This window comes from Miscanthus floridulus, chromosome 11 (genome assembly GCF_019320115.1).
Source record: "Miscanthus floridulus cultivar M001 chromosome 11, ASM1932011v1, whole genome shotgun sequence".
Classification (NCBI taxonomy): domain Eukaryota; kingdom Viridiplantae; phylum Streptophyta; class Magnoliopsida; order Poales; family Poaceae; genus Miscanthus; species Miscanthus floridulus.
The window spans coordinates 96401717-96421074 of record NC_089590.1 but is presented as its reverse complement, the minus strand read 5'-3'; the positions used below and the strand labels follow the sequence as shown (position 1 = coordinate 96421074).

The window sequence follows — 19358 nt, the reverse complement described above, 5'->3', positions numbered from 1 at the left end:
GAAGGGAGAATTCCTCTATTGCATTTATGGGTCATTTAAAAGGGAAACTCTATCTAATTGATTTCACATCAAATAGAGTAAATCCCGAGACTTGTTTAATGGCAAAATCTAGCATGGGTTGGTTATGGCATCGCCGACTTGCCCATGTTGGGATGAGGAACTTGGCCAAACTTCAAAAAGGCGAACACATCCTTGGACTAACAAATGTTTCTTTTGAGAAAGATAGGATTTGTAGCGCATGCCAAGCGGGAAAACAAGTTGGAGCTAAACATCCCGTCAAGAATATTATGATAACCGAAAGACCATTGGAGTTGCTTCACATGGACATATTTGGACCCATCGCCTATATAAGCATTGGTGGTAACAAATATGGTTTTGTAATTATTGATGATTATTCTCGTTTCACTTGGGTATTCTTTTTGTGTGAAAAGAGTGAAGTCCAAGGTATTTTCAAGAAGTTTGCAAGAAGAGCCCAAAATGAGTTTGATGTCAAAATCAAGAGAGTTAGAAGTGACAACAGGATGGAGTTCAAGAACACCAACATTGAAGAGTTTCTTGATGAAGAAGGAATCAAGCATGAGTTTTCGGTTCCATACACTCCACAACAAAATGGTGTTGTGGAGAGGAAGAACCGAATGCTCATAGAAGCCGCAAGAGCAATGTTGGACGAGTACAAGACTCCAACCAACTATTGGGTGAAAGCGGTCAACACAGCATGCCATGCCATCAACCGCTTATATCTTCACAAGAAAAGAGAAAAGACCGCCTACGAACTTCTAACCGATAAAAAGCCTAAGGTGCACTACTTTAGAGTTTTTGGATCCAAGTGTTTCATACTTAACAAGAAATCCAAAAGCTCTAAGTTTCACCAAAGGTTGATGAAGGTTTCATGCTTGGTTATGGTACTAATGAACATGGATATCATGTTTTCAATAAAACCACCGGTTTGATTGAAATCGCGATAGACATGACTTTTGATGAAATCGACGGCTCTCAAAAAGAGCAAGTCAATGTTGAGAATGTAGGTAATGAGGAAGCCCCACATGAAGCAATCAAGAAGCTTGCTATTGGTGAAGTAAAGCCCGTTGAAGACGAAGATGAAGACCATGTTGTGCATGATGATCTTGATCCAACCATTCATCATGTTTCATCAAATGAACATGATGAAGCTTCCACAACAAGAGATAGTCAAGATGGGAGATCAAAAGAAGCACAAGGTCATTCTCATGAAGATGGTGTCAACAATGAGCGAGCTCAACCACAACTCAACAATGAAGAAAGAAGTGAAGTCAACCCTCCACAAGCTCATGATTGTGATCTTCAAATCGATCATGACCGTGATGATGATGATGATGGCCCTATCCAAAGATCAACTCAAATGCCACATCCTAGAGTGCATCAATCCATTCAATGGGATCATCCCGTTGATAACATATTGGGGAGCATTCGATGAGGGGTAACTACATGTTCCCGTTTAGCAAGTTTTTGTGAATATTACTCATTTGTTTCTTCTTTGGAACCTCGTAGGGTGGAAGAGGCACTTGATGATCCAGATTGGATGATAGCCATGCAAGAGGAGTTGAATAACTTCACTCAGAATGAAGTCTGGTCCTTGGTGGAAAGACCCAAGCAAAATGTGATTGGAACCAAGTGGGTCTTCCGCAACAAGCAAGATGAGCATGGTGTGGTAACAAAGAACAAGGCAAGGTTGGTGGCTCAAGGATTCACTCAAATTAAAGGCTTGGATTTTGGGGAGACCTATGCACCGGTGGCTAGGCTAGAATCAATTCACATTCTACTTGCCTATGCCGCCCATCATGATTTCAAGTTATATCAAATAGACGTGAAGAGTGCATTTCTCAATGGCCCCCTATCCGAGTTGGTGTATGTAGAGCAACCACCAGGCTTTGAAGACCCCAAGTATCCAAACCACGTCTATAAGCTCGACAAGGCGCTCTATGGGCTCAAACAAGCCCCTAGAGCTTGGTATGATTGTTTAAAGGATTTCCTACTCAAACAAGGTTTTGAGATAGGAAAGGCCGATGCTACTTTGTTTACTCGCAAAGTCAATAATGATATCTTTGTTTGCCAAATATATGTCGATGACATAATATTTGGTAGTACTAATGTGGCTTTTTGTGAGGAATTTAGTAGCATTATGACAAATAGGTTCGAGATGTCCATGATGGGAGAGTTGAAGTTCTTTCTTGGATTTCAAATCAAGCAACTCAAGGATGGCACGTTCATAAGTCAAACCAAGTACACCAATGACATGTTGAACAAGTTTAACTTGGACAAGGCCAAGCCCATCAAGACACCCATGCCAACCAATGGACATCTTGATCTCGATCAAGGAGGAAAGGACATCGATCAAAAGGTATATCGCTCCATGATTGGATCACTTCTTTACCTTTGTGCATCTAGGCCCGATATTATGCTTAGCATGTGTATGTGTGCAAGATTTCAAGCTAATCCGAAAGAATGTCATTTGATGGCCGTTAAGAGAATTTTTCGGTATTTAGTGCACACTCCTAATCTTGGCTTGTGGTATCCTAAGGGCTCCACTTTTGAGTTACTTGGCTATTCTGATTTGAATTATGCCGGTTGCAAAGTAACCCGAAAGAGTACTACCAGGACTTGCCAATTTATTGGTCGTTCCTTAGTGTCTTGGAGCTCTAAGAAGCAAAATTCCGTTGCTTTGTCCACCGCCGAAGCCGAGTATGTGGCGGACGGCGCTTGTTGTGCCCAACTACTTTGGATGAAGCAAACATTAAAAGACTTTGGATGTGAGTTAACCAAGATTCCACTTTTGTGTGACAACGAGAGTGCCATTAAGTTGGCAAACAACCCCATAAACCACTCTTGAACAAAGCACATAGACATCCGGCATCATTTTTTGAGAGACCACGAAGCCAAAGGAGATATCGCCACTCACCATGTGAGCACCGAAAAGCAATTAGCCGATATCTTCACAAAGCCCCTAGATGAGTAAAGATTTTGTGCTTTGAGGAGTGAACTAAATATCATTGATTCTCGTAACGTGGCTTGATCCCTTGCACACACATTTTGTTTGATCTAGTTAGGAGAAAAGCATTGCAAAAACATTATGTGCTACTTTCAAACTCTATTTTGTAATTTTCATAAGTGACTATTGTTTTATGTTGGTTGAATGAAATCTAGTCACCTATGAAAATGTTAGTGTCCATCATATTTTTGCCCCACATGGTAGAGTGAGTGCAGGTTAAGGTGTTTTTCTGTTTCCCTACATCGGAAGTCCTGACGGCCGGAAGTCCCGGCCTGTGCCAGAAGTCCCGATGTTCGCCGGGAGTTTCGACGTAAATCAGCGGTTTTGGATTGTGCTGGGTCGGTTGCCTGTTTTCCTTTTAACCGGCCCGGTCCCTTCTCTGCGGCCCATCACCCTCATTTTTTTCTCACGTGCCGCCTTCCGCTTCTCCTTGCGCCGCCGCCCTACGTCCTCCTCCTCGCGCCACCGCCATTGCCTCTCCTCGCTGCCCTCCCTCCTCCTCATGCCACCGGCTGCCTCTCCATTCTTCGTTGTTGCGCCGCCGGAGGCATTGCCGGCACTCCCGTCCTCCTCGCCCCTTCCACCACCTGTGCCCTCATTTTTCTTTGGATCGTGGTGGACTTGTGATCGGTGTGGTGGAGAACCCATTGGTGGTGGTGATTGTGCCCATGGATTTGTTCGTCGTCGACTACGATTCGTTTCTCTCCATCTCCTCTGTTCTCGTTTCAAGGTACTACCTTGGTGTCCTAACCCTAAATCCAATGTACCTTATGTTTTGCCTCTATTCTTTCTTCCTCTCTACTCCTCTATCTCCCTTGTATGGATGTGTGTCGTGATTTGAAGCCCTATGAATGGGATGGTCAATTTGGGCATCGGAGGTCCCAGAGGCCGTCGGAGGTTCTGACCGTCGGAACTCCCAACATCGGGCCGGAACTTTCGGCTGTCGAAAGTCCCGACCTTGGCCGGAACTCCCGACCCTAGAGTGACCACTCCATTCCTGTTTCTTCACTTCTCGGTGCTCGTTCGCATCTCCTTGTATTGTTTCTCAGTTCCACTTGGTGTTTTTCACAGTCATGGAAGGTGGTAGCAGTCCCTCGCGCCATCGAGAAAAGCATTCCAAGAAGAATCAAGACCGTACCGCTATTCCCAAGCCACCTGGCCGCACCAAGGTGTCATACTCGTGTGGTGGTGCTGGTGGTTCCCGTGCTGCCCGTGGCCGTGGCAACCAGGGGTCATCGGCTACCGTTCTGCCTCCTGCTCCGGCCTTTGTTGGGGATATGCTGATCGTAGATGAAGCAGAGGAAGCTCTTGATCATGCCGAACGCACCATTGCTACTCCACCGATTCACACCCTGACTCACGGTCCAGCGGGTGTGTCTTAGCTTGTTCCGTTCACCAGTGTGTCGCCGATCATGCAGGAGCCCACCATGGCTCCCAATCCTATTGGTGGCTAGACTCCTCTTCTTCTAGTGGATTATCGTCACTAGGTTAAGGACATCAGGTACAATCAGAACAGGAACCTTTATGCTGAGGACGAGAAGGACCTATGACTTGAGTATCATTTCTGGCATCCCTTCCATTATGATTTTTATGATTCCATTCTTTATCGGAAGTTCTTGAAGAAGGAGCCACCGGTCCTGTAGATGAAGTGCATTGATGCATACTCTCTTGGCAAGTACAAGGAACCCAAGTTGGAGTAGATGGTTTGGGATATCAACTCCATGGGGCTGTCTTACCTGTTAGAGTTTCGGAAGCATTGGAACAACAAGCTAATCTGTTAGTTTTATGCTTCTTATCATCATGAGAGAGACCCCACCGGTGCTGTTGACATTATTTATTGGACAACTGAAGGCAAGCATTATAAAGTGGACTTCATCACATTCTCTCACCTTCTTGGTTTGAGTCACAGCGACCACATTGCTACTGAGTTGACTGAGTATGAGGATCTCGATATGGAGGAGTATCAACACATGTATCTTGATGGACACAGGGTTGATGGACAGATAGTGTTTCTGAAGCCCTACTATTATGTTTTGAACAACATCTTGCGATAGATCTTGTATCCGAAGGTCAGTGACTCCACCTACCTTCGTGATGATTCACAGAAGGTGCTTCAGCGCTTTGGCGATGAGTTTCAGAAGTTTTCCATCAGCCGCTATATTTGGAACAAGATACATGATGCTACTAAGGATCCGGTAAAGCATCTTCCCTATGCACCGTACATTATGCATGTCATTGAGCAAGTATCTGGCATCCGTTTTCCCTATGACACTCAGCAAAAGCTCCTCAAGATATCCAACAAAACCTCCATCCTTGCTGCAAGAGAACTAAAGGAAAAAGCTGAGGCAGCCATAGCGAGAGGGAAAGGTGTCTCGGGTTCTCGCTCTCGCCGTGGTGCTTCCACTGCTGCTGCTCGCTCTTCTAGTGCTGAGCCTCTCTCCTCGTCCTCCTCTAGAAAGAAGCCCAACAAGTTCAAGTTCCTAATGACATACATGTTTGGACAGTGTTGTGCTAGTGCTCAACGTGAGCACGATATGCAAGAGAGGCTATATCGGTTGGAACAGCAAGCAGGCATTGTATCTTCCCCTCTGCCGCCATTTGTGCCTCCCCATGATCCGTTAGCTTTGTATGATGAGGCTTGTGTGGCGTATGAAGATGATGCACTTCTCGCCCGCATGGCAAAGGGAAGGCGACTGAGGACGATGAGGAATACATAGAAGAGGATGATGATGATGACGACAGCGGTGGTGACGACGATGACCAAGATGAGGATGATGACTACGACGATGAGTAGTTGCTTATTCACGTGGCCTACCCCTTTTGGCACTTGTTGACAAAGGGGGAGTGTTAGGCTTTGATTTACCTTATAATAAGTTAGTTGGTCTTATGGTTTCGGAACTTTAAAACCTTTAGCATGTATGAACTATGTCGTGTGGTGGCAACCGTGTGATGGACAACTATCTATTTATATGTGTGTGATGGATGATTGTAGGATAAGTAATGTTTTAATCTATCTTATTTGCTTGTGCTTATCTCTACTTATCATGATGAATGCTTTTTGTATGGCCATGTGTTCCTTCAAGTTTCTACTTTGAAATCTTGGCCATCATACTTCTCTTTACTTGTTGTGTGAAATAACATGTCATATTGCATCTCTTTTCACCGATACTTATTTGTTCACACACATTTGTTGCACCCCACGGATTGCAAAATTTAGGGGGAGCTTTTGTCTTGGTGTATGCAAATCATGTATACATGATTCCAATTGAAATTGAAATTCATGCATACATCAAGGGGGAGCTCTCCATAAATTTTGGAGTTCAAAAGTTTTAAAATCTTTCATTCTTATAAAAGCCTAAGTTGGTTGTCATCAATTACCAAAAAAGGGGGAGATTGAAAGTGCATTTGCCCCCTATGTGGGTTTTGTTGTATTGATGACATCCAAATTAGGGACTAATGTGATCTTAATGAGATATGTCGCAGCTATTAGTCCCATGAAAGATTCAAAGAGTTGATAAAGATGAAATGGTATCCCTCAATTCTTGAAGTTGAAAAGGCGGACGAACACAAAACGCTCTCCAAAGGTTTTAATTTTATTTTTGAGTTTAGGATCCGTCGTTCTATAAAGAGGGATGCAAAGTTATTTGATCTAAGGAAGATAGAGTGCTTAAGCATAATAATTAAATAAAAAATGGGACACTCTAGCACTTCACGAGCACATAGAATATTTTTCTTTGACTGTCGGTGTCGGAAGTCCTGACGTAAGTCCGAACTCCCGACGATCGAAAGTCCCGACCTAAGCTGGGAGTCCCGGCACCTATGCTTCTGACTGGCTGACTGTCTGTGACCGTCGGAAGTCCCGACGCTCATCGGCAGTTTTGACCATCGGAAGTCCCGACGTTTGTCGGGAGTTCCGACACTGACTTGACTCAAGCTGGGAGTCCCGGCATTAGAGGTGCTGGCTGTTTGTTTAACTGTGCACGTCGGAAGTCCTGATGTTCGTTAGAAGTTCCAACCGTTGGAAGTCCCGACGTTTGCCGAGAGTTTCGACACTGACCTACACGCGCGGACTTCTGACCCATTGTGAACAGTGTTTTCTGTTGCTGTCGGAAGTCCCAAGATCTACGTCGGAACTTCCAACGTAGATCTGAACGGTTGGATTTTCACTTGGAGTATAAATACTCCTCTCTTCACTTCTAACCGTTATGGACTCATTTTACAGTTGACTCACTTCGTGCTCAACAGCTCCCAAGCAACAAAAGCACCCCTCTCCTTCCCCCTTTGCTCTAATCTTTAATTCCCTTAGGGTTTGAGTGAAAGGAGAGTGGATTAAGTGAGAGCATCACTTTGGAAAGCTTGAGCACTTGATTTCTTCGTCAAGCCGGCTGATTTTGTGTCTATTACTCTTGGGGCTTTGCCCCTAGCCGGCTAGGCGTTGCCCTAGAGCTTCCATCTTGTGGAAGAGCCTTGGGAAGTTTGTATCACCCTTTGATTTCTTAGTGGAAAGCTCAAGTGACCTTTGTGGTCACTTTGAGAGAGGCAAGGAGGTGGAAAAGACTCCGACCTTGGTGGTCACCTCAACAACGAGGGTGTAGGAGCTCCTTAGTGGGGTTGCCGAACCTCAGGATAAATCTTTGTGTCCCGTGTGCTTATTGTTGTGATTGCTAGAGATTATTTGTATATGTTTGTCTCTTTCTCTCCCAAACTTCCATTTTAGGGTTTGGACTCGATCTACGGTTTGGAGGCATTACGGCATCAAGGGAGTAACCCAACTTCTTCACCAAACTACTAGGAAGTGAGGTTGTATGTTTATTTATTCACAAAGTTAAATTTGACACTGCTTTTGTAGTTCATGTAGGTGTCGGAACTGTTGACGTTTGCGTCGGAACTTCTGACAACGTCGGGAGTTCCGACCCAAACGTCGGGACTTCCGACAGTGACTGACAGAATTGAACTTAGCATTTGTAGTAATTTTTTTTAGATACGCTTATTCACCCCCCCTCTAGGCATTGTTAGATCCTTTCACTACTGCAACATTCAAGTAGGGTATTAGCATGCTGCAAAAAATCATTGAATCACAATGAATCTGATAGAGCAGGGGAAGCTTGCACGGGTCAGACGAGAAGAGAAGCACTGGATGTGATGGGCTGTTATGTGGGCTGAGCATGCCAGAGCTGTAGTTGCTGCTTGCCCGACTAGAGCCACGAAAGGGGGAGCCACCCCTGTGATGTCGATGGAGAGGGGAAGGTTGAAGTAGCTAGATCAGGGGCCGCATCGCCGCTAGGGGCTACCGAGCGTGCGGGTTTGGCTAGGCTGTCGTCGGGGGCCGCGAAGCTCGATGGCCTAGCCGCACCTTATAGAGCTAGGGAGGAGGAAAGGGTGTACCTTGTCAATCTGCTCGCTCCTCATCCAGCTCGATTTGCTCGCCCCACATCTCGCTCGAGGCTCCTCCTGCCTGCTGACCGGATCTGAGGGGGCACCACCACCGGTGCCGCTGCGGGGTGGCCACGCCATCGCCCCTACACCTTGCCGCGCCTGTCCTAGGAGTCGCCGTAGGTGCCGGTGGCGCGGTGGGACAGGCCAGACCTAATGGCAGAACGTAGAACCCCGACATTTGATGTTGAACCTTCCCAGCCAGTGGAAACATAAACAAAGTTCAAGTCAAAGTCACATGCAAGCATCACATTTTGAGAAAGAGTTCCTTTTCTATTCCGATACGGTGCTGCTTTACTTGCACTGATTGTGATTGAAACATGAGTCTCATCTATCGCTCCTAAGCAGTTCTGCAAGGGAGAGAAGAGGTGCTATTTGTAATTAGTATATATGTAAGAAAAAGGTAAGAATTTTGAAATAGTACATATATTTGTTATATGTACCTGAAAGTAAGGTGCAAAATGTAGATTGATCAATATTTTCTAATGGGTCTCAGATGATGGGGGCTTCACAAAATCAAAAGCCAATGAAGAGATTGCATCAAAGGCTGCTGTGATATGTCTATGTATTGTCTCTCCACTGTGTTGAAACCTATCACACAATGCAGTAAAACTTGCATTTCGCGCAAGCATGTACATGAACATTGCTAGTTGTTCTTCTATAGTAACCCCTCTTGTACTCTTTAAAAGCCCTCTTGAACTAAGGCAATCTGCAAGTGCTTTGAAAATCCATGGCTCCATACGCAAATTATGATAAGAACGATGTGGATGGCCCACAAGAAGTTCACGTGTATATTCTGAACCACTAAGCTTTGAAGTGTAACATGGAGTTCTTGTTCTAGTTCTGATAGAAGCTAAATATAGCACCAGAAAAACAAGCATCATCATTTCATCTTCTTCTTCCTCAGATGCAGTTTCAGCCCTTTTATTATAATCCATATCCACTGATTGGACATATCTATCTAAATTACCTAACGAACTAGGCCATGAGAATTGAGAAAAGGGAACATTGCAAAGCAAAGCATGACCAAATAGCCTATATGTAGCACACTACACACTTCCTCTGAAGTTATACACATGAATACAAAAACAATAAGAATGCAGGCTGTAGTGTTATCCTAAGCTAGTGCGGCTCTACACAAAATGCACAAGTACCCCCTCTGTTTCCATTTTCAAATATATGATGTTTATAACAAGCTAATTACTTCATAATATATCTCTGAAAAATGAAAATGGAGGGTAGGAGGGGACAGTGAGCTACTTCATAATATATGTATCTTAGATATGTCGTGTGCACTTGCACTCTAGATCAGTTTCTTTCCCTTCCACCTCTTCTAATCACATATACGTATATGCAGTCATGCACGCACACTGCAGATGGCTTGCACACACGTTGCTTCAATTTCTTCTTCTCATGAGAAGCTACATGCTTCTGTCAGGACCAAAATACTTGGCGTCCATGCGGATACCTGCCAAAGTCGACAATGTTTGATTGGAGTTCACATGTTCTTAATGCAGCAGCTACAAATCTAACATACAACAGCAATGCCATGGGAGCAGCTTCAACATACATATCATCTACCAAACATATCTAAGATACATGTCTAATGCATAATCAGCAAAATCGATTGGTCCCAGTTATTCAACCGTGCATTGGGGAAACATATAGAGCTGCCATGGAAACATACAGAGCTAAATTATTCAACTTCAATTTGGTTTCAATTTCAACCGTGCCATTTCACTCCTCATTCAGATAGGTTTCACACATAATCAGCAAGTGCAGGCAAAGAAGCATGTGTAACACATCCAGATTAGCTCCTCATTCAGATAGGTTTCACACATCCAGCATCCAATGCAAGAAGAAGAGATGGGGATTAGGAGAGGAAGGTACCTACCGTGTGGCCGTCCTAGCCCCCACGCGATGCAGCTAGGGCCCGCTGTGCCCACTCATCTAGCCACGCTGAGGTCGAGCTCGCAAAGCTTCGCTGGAGATGGGAGGCCACCGTGAGAGGGAACGCCACCGGCGAGGGAGGAGCGCCGCCGTCACCGGCGAGGAAGGAGCGCCACCGCCGCTGGCGAGGGAGGAGCGTCGTCGCGGCTGGGAGGGACAAGTGCCATCGGCCATTGGGGGGAGGGAGCGCCATCGGGCGTCGGGTCACGAGAGAGACGAGGGGGGTTTTTCTTTTTTTTATTAGCCACGGTATCGCAGGGGTCGGGGTGGGCAGACGGACATACCAAAACAAATATCACAGCGGTCGATGCATGATTATTGTTTCCTTCTATGCATGTGGCCTCAGGTGATCGATTCATTTCCTTCAAAGTAGGCGGGGATCCTTTGAAGAACATCAACGTACCTCACTTCTAGAGCAGCATGATTTCGATGCATGATTATTGTTTCCTTCCATGCATGTGGCCTCAGGTGATCGATTTGTTTACTTCAAAGCAGGCGGGGATCCTTTGAAGAACATCAACGTACCTCTCTTCCAAAGCAGCATGATTTCGATGTATGATTATTGTTTCCTTCCATGCATATGGCCTCAGGTGATTGATTTGTTTCCTTCAAAGCAGGCGGGGATCCTTTGAAAAACATCAACGTACCTCTCTTCCAGAGCATCATGATTTCGATGCATGATTATTGTTTCCTTCCATACATGTGGCCTCAGGTGATCGATTTGTTTTCTTGAAAGCAGGCGAGGATCCTTTGAAGAACATCAACGTACCTCCCTTCCAGAGCAGTATGATTTCGATGTATGATTATTGTTTCCTTTCATGCATGTGGCCTCAGGTGATCGATTTGTTTCCTTCAAAGCAGACGAGTATCGCAGGCGTGGGCAGACGGACGAACCAAAATAAATATCGCACAAAAAAATGTTCACATTTTGTTCTTTTTAGTTGTACCAGGTAGCGTGCCCGTGCGTTGCTACGGGACAACTAAATCTTTTATACTAAAAACATACGGATCGCACGATAAGATAACAATACTGTTAAATTAAATACCGATATCAAAGTGACATTTAATTCAAAAAGCAAAGTTCATGAAATTAACACAGTCACGAAGAGCGCGACGTCGCAGGCTCACAAACTCTACTTTATAGACTTTTTCGTGATACGACTAAGATAATATTTTATATCGGCAAAAAGAATTCTACAATATCCATTTCTTTCATACGCCAATAAATCCATGAATAAGTTCCGCTATATCTCCATATAATCATGTACATACAGGTTCGAGTATATATGCAAATAGGTTCGTATCCATGCATTGCTACGGGATAGCTAAACTTTTGTACTAAAAACACACGGATCGCACGATAAGATAACAATACTGTAAAAGTATATGACCGGCGTTAAAGTGACATTTAATCCAAAAAGCTAAGTTCGTGAAATTTACAACTTATATAATTAGTTTTATAATTAGTTCATGTTTAGTCCTCCTAATTGATATCTAAAAATTCAATGTGACAGAGACTAAAGTTTAGTCCTGGGATCTAAATACCCCCTAACTCTCGACTCCTGCTGGCTGCTCACTTGCACCGCCGTGTCTATGTGCCTGCACGTATATACTCTAATGGCAGAACATCTAAGATGGTCCTTATTGTCCATCCTTTGAAAATATCATAACTTTAAGGTTACCATTTGTGTATGCTGTAGAATTAGGATGCTTTGTATTGATCCATGAGGGTGTCCATGAGAGTCTAAATTTTTTATACCATTATGATGTCTAAGCTTACCAATCAGACAGAGACGAATTTGATTGTTAAAATATTTTCAACACTGCTTTCATATACTCCCTCTGTCCTAAAATAGAATTCATTCTCGCTTCCTAAGAAGTCAACTTTTTTTAACTTCGACCAATTATATGTAAAAAAATATTAATATTTATAATACATAATTAGTATCATTACATAGACCATTGAATATATTTTCATAATAAACATATTTAGAGATATAAATGTTGCAAGTATTTTTTATAAACCTAGTCAAAGTTAAGAAAGTTTGACCTACACGCATCCCATAACAACTTATATTTTAGGGCAGAGGAAGTATATGCTAATGGGAGTAGTCAACTGGAAGTCATGATGAACACAACAATACTTTCATATTATATGCTAATGGGAGCATGAAGAAACGCAGGGGAATGGACCTATATACTAATGGTGGGAATATTCGTTTAGAAAATTGCAGAAGGTTCACTAGTCTCACCATGTATAATCTGCACATCTTTTATTTTGCACCACTGATGTTCTCAAGGAGCAACCACTTTTTAATTTCAGGTCTGCATGCTGGAAACACTAAAATTAAGGACCAACCTCATTGAGTCGTCTTGCTTGATCTTTGCCAATTATCTTGCTTGAGTTTTGCGAACAAATTATACCATTGGCAAAGACTAACACATAAAGAGGTAGAAGTTGCAAGAATAAAGCTAGGTGGCCTACTATGCACCCAGCCTAAATTTAACACCCTCCAAATTATGGACAATACCATATGATCCGGTTTACGTGGAGATGAAAGATATCTGACTGAGCGAGAGAGGGGCACCGTATGATTGTTTCCTTTTATGCATGATTATTGTTTCCTTCCATGCATGTAGCCTCAGGTGATCGATTTGTTTCCTTCAAAGCATGCGGGGATCGTAGGGATGACAGTTTCTTTTTCTATCGCGCGGTGCATGATTATTGTTTTCTTCCATGCATGTGGCCTCATGTGATCGATTTATTTCCTTCAAAGCAGGCGGGGATCGCAGACGTGGGCAGACGGACGAACCAAAACAAATGTCGTATAAAAAATGTCCACACTTTGTTCTTTTTAGTTGTAGGAGATGTAAGAGCAGCATGATTTCGATGCATGATTATTGTTTCCTTCCATGCATATGGCCTCAGGTGATCGATTTGTTTCCTTCAAAGCAGGCGGGTATCGCAGGCGTGGGCAGACGGACGAACCAAAACAAATGTTGCACAAAAAAATATGCACGTTTTGTTCTTTTTAGTTGTAGGAGATAATAGGTTGTGTTTAAACTCATTATGTGCATGCGTTGATAATTCTTCTCTTGATTGCTCATTCTTCGTGTTTTGCTTACTTAATCTAAATTCTTCTCGACATGGTATATAGTAGTAAATGGAAATTTTCAATTAGCTACCTTGTTGGAAACTAATTTCGAAACGAGGCAGCCGACCACGGCTGCAGGGGCCGACACCGATCCATGGCATGGCTTCACGCAACCTCGCCTCTCGAAGCCCATCTCGAGCGGCCCGGCAGCCGGAAACGAAGCTGCCGTTGGCGAGCAACGGGCCGGCCCACAACCGAAAGTTCCGCGCGCGCGGTCAACAGCATGCCGATCCCCCCTCCCTCTCCTCGTGCCGCCGGCCAGCGCCTGGAGAGAAATCCTGCGGCAAATCATCACGTGATATGCATGCTTTAATTGATGTTTAAGATCGGAGTTGCGTACTCCTGTTTTGAAGCCAGGGCTCGTCTGGCAGCGCTTCTCCACCGGCTAGAGGAGCCGTTTGGAGTCGTTTTCTACCAAACAGGGTAAAGTAAAATAACTTCACTTGTGAAGCCCCTAAAAACATGCTCTTACAGTGATTTGGGGTGGGATGGAGCCAAAAAAAAATGGCTTCTCCCGGCTCCTCCTCCAGGCCCCTAAAAACATGCTCTCACAGGGAAGCCATTTTGCCAAACGGTTTACCAAAACTGCTTCAGCTCCACCGGTGGAACTGTTCGTGGAGCTGAAGCAAAAAAAAAATGGCTTCACTAGTGAAGTGAAGCACTGCCAAACGGGGCCTTAGTTTTTAAAGACGGCTAAACCACACGACAATTAAGCAAATCTATCTAGTACCACTTAAAATATATGGACGAGTTTCGTCCACAAAGATTTTCGTGCGCGCGCCCAGACTCATACTGTCGTGTGTCCGAACCGGAACTCGCGTGCGAGCTTGAGAAGCAGAAAGAGGTGAGAAAGGAAAAAGAGGAAAGATAGGGTTCCAAGTGAGAAAAGCGCAGGAGAAAAGGATCTCGTTTAAACAGGTATAGAAACAAATTCAGTCACTAGGTAATTGCACGTACATTACTACGAGCACACAAAAATTGAACAAAATGTCAATTCTTTCATCAAACAAATATAATGCATAACTAATGAGCAATCCACAACTAATATGTCTAGAAATCACCATCCCTCGAATTAATTTGTGGTTACGGTGTATTCGGCCATGTCCGTGTTTGGTTCCATGATTCCATCAGCGAGGCTCGCTTCACCTTGCCTATCGAGAATCAGCGCTGGGAACATGTGCTGGCAAGCTTTTCAGCCATTTCGCTTGCTACCACGGGCGAGCTATATTGTACTTGTGTAACAAATATCCAGTCAGTATTTGGAAAAAAAAATGAACAGCTGGACAATTGTCGTGTGACAAATTTGGCAACTCTTCCTATATAGCGAAGGTCGTTGCAGTTACAATTTCACCAAGATAGAACCACCATCCACATTCCATTAGAGCACGCTAAAAAAACGTGAAATTCTCATGTGTGCGTATGGGAAAATTTCACAAAAAAAGTAGGCCACTGTAACTTAATGGTAATTCACATGCATGTAAGCTGTCATTGTGCCCAAAATTTTCTACATAACAGCAGGTAGCTGTCCTCAAGTCTAGAGGAGCATAGCATTAGCAGTGGCTCATGTGCTTTAGTTTGTTCAGTCAGTGGCCCTGAATACTCTAATGAAAAACAGTTCAAAAGATCCAGAAGTGTTGCCTCCTGTCAATAACCATTGTGGATTGTTGTTAGGAAAAAGTCTAAAACACACCCTAACCTTTAGTACTCCGGTTGATTCACACCCTGAAGTTTAAAACCGTCTAAATAACACCCTCAACTATCCAAAACCGTTTAAGTTATCCCCTGCGCTGGTTTTAGGGGTGGTTTTGCCACCGTGGCGCACTAGCATGGCAGACTTAGCCACCGTAGAATTTTTTTTTCTTGATGATCTCATGCTTGTCTCCAGAGATGAAGTTATGCAAGGGTCTGTTTAGTTGGTGGGGAAAATAATTTTGTGTTTCGTTTATGGGATGTCGGAAGGCTTTTTCTAATACTAATTGAAAAACTAATTACATGGGTGCAGATAACTTTTCGAGACGAACATTTTAAGCCTAATTAAGCCGTCATTAGCGAAGTTTACTGTAGCACAACATTGTCTAATCATGGATTAATTAAGCTCAAAAATCTCGTCTCGAACAGCTGAGTCTAAATATGCATGAGTTTTTTTTACTTCATTTAGGCCTCCATGCATGAGTCGAAACATCTATGTGATGGGTGAAATATTTTGGTGAAATGGAACTGGGCCTAAATTCAATATATTGATGTTGCCCAACAATAATTTACCCAACATCAATCTATTGTTGGGCAACATCAATCTATTGAATTTAGGCCCTGTTTAGTTCCACTTCACCAAAATATTTCACCCATCACATAGATGTTTCGACTCATGCATGGAGGCCTAAATGAAGTAAAAAAAAACTCATGCATATTTAGACTCAGCTGTTCGAGACGAGATTTTTGAGCTTAATTAATCCATGATTAGACAATGTTGTGCTACAGTAAACTTCGCTAATGACGGCTTAATTAGGCTTAAAATGTTCGTCTCGAAAAGTTATCTCCACCCGTGTAATTAGTTTTTCAATTAGTATTAGAAAAAGCCTCCCGACATCCCATAAACGAGACACAAAATTATTTTCCCCACCAACTAAACAGGCCCTTACATAACTTCATCTCTGGAGACAAGCATGAGATCATCAAGAAAAAAAATTCTACGGTGGCTAAGTCTGCCAGGCTAGTGTGCCACGGTGGCAAAACCACCCCTAAAACCAGCGCAGGGGGTAACTTAAACGGTTTTGGATAGTTGAGGGTGTTATTTAGACGGTTTTAAACTTCAGGGTGTGAATCAACCGGAGTGCTAAATGTCAGGGTGTGTTTTAGACTTTTTCCATTGTTGTTACCTCTGGAAACAGTTATGTAGGTTCCCGTTGCAGATCATTTCAGAGTGCAGTGATGAATAACCAACCTATCACCTATGAGTACTACTCAAAGACGGTTCAAGAAAAATTTCAGAGAGGCATCCAATTCCAACCTGTTGCAGATCCAAGCAGAGGTATCCTCCCGGAAAGGATTCTTCGCCCCGCGCGACCACGATGCTGGGCGCCCCGGTGAACTCCGCCTGCTCGGACGAGGAGATACAAGCAGACAGAGTGAAGGGAGGATTGAGGAACGAGATTACATACAGCGTGCAGCACGAACATGAGACGCTTTATTAACAGACAGGATTTGCTGAAACATACTACAATCTACACTGAATCAGTAAGCAAATCTTCATACCAAGTATTTGCTGAAATATACTACAATCTACGTACACTGAATCATACTAACTAGTGCTTGCTTAAACATACTACTGCTCTAGCAGCTAACAAGCTAGAACAGTCTTCCTCTTGAAACTTCGCGAACATCAGCAGATCAGTCACCTGAAATACAAGACAAGTGTTTAATCAGTGACTTGACCCACCGGTCATTGCAACGAACTAGACAGAAACAACACACTAGCTAGTGTAACAACTTACCCCGGCGACAAAACAGCACGTACAGCAGCCGCCCGAAGCCTCTATCCGCGTCAGCCTCCTCCGCGGAGGTAGCGGCTCCTCGACCACCGCCGCGGCCCTGCGCGCCTGGATGGCCCGGCAGTCGCGCCGCACTCGGGCCACAAATACGGCTCCGACTCCGAGTACCCACACGGCAAGCAACCACGCACGGAGCTCCATCGACGCGCTGACCAAACAAAAAACGCGCGGGGGATGAGGCGGGGAGGGGGAGGAACAGGAATGGGAGTTTGTGTGGTGACGTAAACAAAAAAGTGCTTTGACAAGATAGCATTCTGAAATGACATGCTGCTGTGTATCACTGAAAACATATTTTGAGCAGAGATGGAACTACTTCTAGCCATGCATATGCATGCTGCTTTAGCTGAGCACAAGCACAAGCTGGCCATCACATGTGCAAGAAAGTAATCATATATGATTAATTAAAATGTAGCAGCAGCAATGGCAACTGATCTAATTCATCTAAACCTATACACAACTCTTGATCTACTGCATCAATAGGCAATGCAAGTCAATTGCATCTCAAACATATATGCTGCAAGATGAGAAAGTAATTAGACAGACATAGCTACTTAAGCCCATCATCAGTAAAATATAAGTCGTAAGTTCAGCAAATTGGAGCAGCAACCCATCACCCATAATATTGCATAAATGATAGATGCAAATATTTGCACACAATTACCCTTGCGATTTTTCTTCAACACTTGCTCTAATTGCCTAGTCGATTCCAAGTGCTTTGAAGAAAAAAGATTGACCAAGATTTGTTGCCTAGAAAACCAGAGAAAAAACAGCAGGTTTTGGTTTAGATAATTTATTAGATACTAGTAGTAGGCTAGATAAACAACATCATAAGCAGATAATGAGAACGTTCGTGGTGTAGTATTTGCAGCCACTTGTAAACAAGATTACAGGCAGAAAATTATAGGCATGCAACACAAATTATAGGCAGAAAAATTATAGTTCAACTCATTTATAAAAACTTGTGCTCAGTCATGTGGTTTTCAGTTTTCATCAGTAGACAGTTTCGTGGTTCATGTGGCAGAGCTTTTGGTTTTGATTTTCTGTTACCCTATGAGCATAGTACATAAACCTGCGCGATTTTAGATGTGTAATTTACTCTGTCCGCAGTTTGCTTTTGCTAAGAGAATTGGTCTTGATGTGATCCAAAGCCATACCTGAAAATCACAGAGGCATGCTGTTCGTTTCTTGGAACTGGGCATAGTCGTGGACTCGTGGGGAACAAAAGCAGAAGGGAGCAGCTACCAATAATCTGCCAAAAAGCACGTACAAAAACAAGTTGTCACAGACTGAAATTTTAAGATGGAAAAAAGATATAACCTGCTCTCCGCTGCACCGTGGGTTTAGCGGCGGCGAGAGTAGGAGAGGTGGGGCGGCGGCGGCGGAATGGTGTCAGGCGTGGGAATGCAGAGGGGAGCCTACACGAGATGGCAAAGCAATGAGCGCTCCTCCTACCTCCGGCCGTCCCAATGCCGCAGCTTTATCGACGGACTGCGGGAGGCGCGGGCAGGACTCAGCAGCAACGGACTGGAGGAGGGAGTCGAGAGGTGGTGGAAGGAAGGAGAGTTGGTGGTAACTGGTAAGCGGAAGGGAAAGGGGAAGGGGAAGAGGGAGGAAAGGAGCAGGAGGCGGCCCATCATGACCCATGGCCCATGGGATGTGGTCACTGACGCGTTCCCCATTTACTGTCGCGCGTGCACGTGCACGTCTTGGCACGATGCTCGTCACCTTATTCGTATAATAATAAGGAAACGCGGCAGTATTCTTGCCGGATGTTAGGATCAGGAGCTATGTTTGTGAAAAGCGCGTGTACAGTGTAAATAGCTCTGTTTTACTCCGTGTAGCTTTTCTCACTGCACTGCAGATTGGTGAATCTTTAATTTTCACATGAATAATAAATTGGCCCACTCACCCAGCGCCACCATGAAGCATGTATGTCACGTCGTAGATCCTCATTGTTGTTGAGGCCTTGAGGGCCCGCAGTATGCGTGTATATATGCTAATACATATATGCATCAGCGAGAAGCTCTCGGCGAGACGTGCAGTATGCGTGTATATGCCACAAGACCGCCCTGGCAGCTCCAAATACCAAACAAAGTGAATATGTTTGTATGGCGTTTCACTCATAACAGTTCGCCGATACGCTGAAATTTAATGAGAAGCGGGAGAGGGGTAAGATTACATACCTATACGTCAAGTGTGTAGAAGATTGGATGGAGATTATGGGCACCTATTTTTTTTCTAATGTAA

General features: G+C 44.0%; 1 long non-coding RNA gene across 1 annotated transcript; it reads right to left on the bottom strand.

Moving 5' to 3' along the window:
• Nucleotides 1-16686: 16686 nt before the first annotated feature.
• On the bottom strand, nucleotides 16687-18647 carry LOC136494885 (uncharacterized). The gene is made up of 4 exons (XR_010768740.1): nucleotides 18266-18647; nucleotides 17773-17858; nucleotides 17055-17259; nucleotides 16687-16958 (listed from the first exon to the last, which is right to left on the bottom strand). It is a non-coding gene; the product is annotated as an uncharacterized lncRNA (long non-coding RNA).
• Nucleotides 18648-19358: the final 711 nt, after the last annotated feature.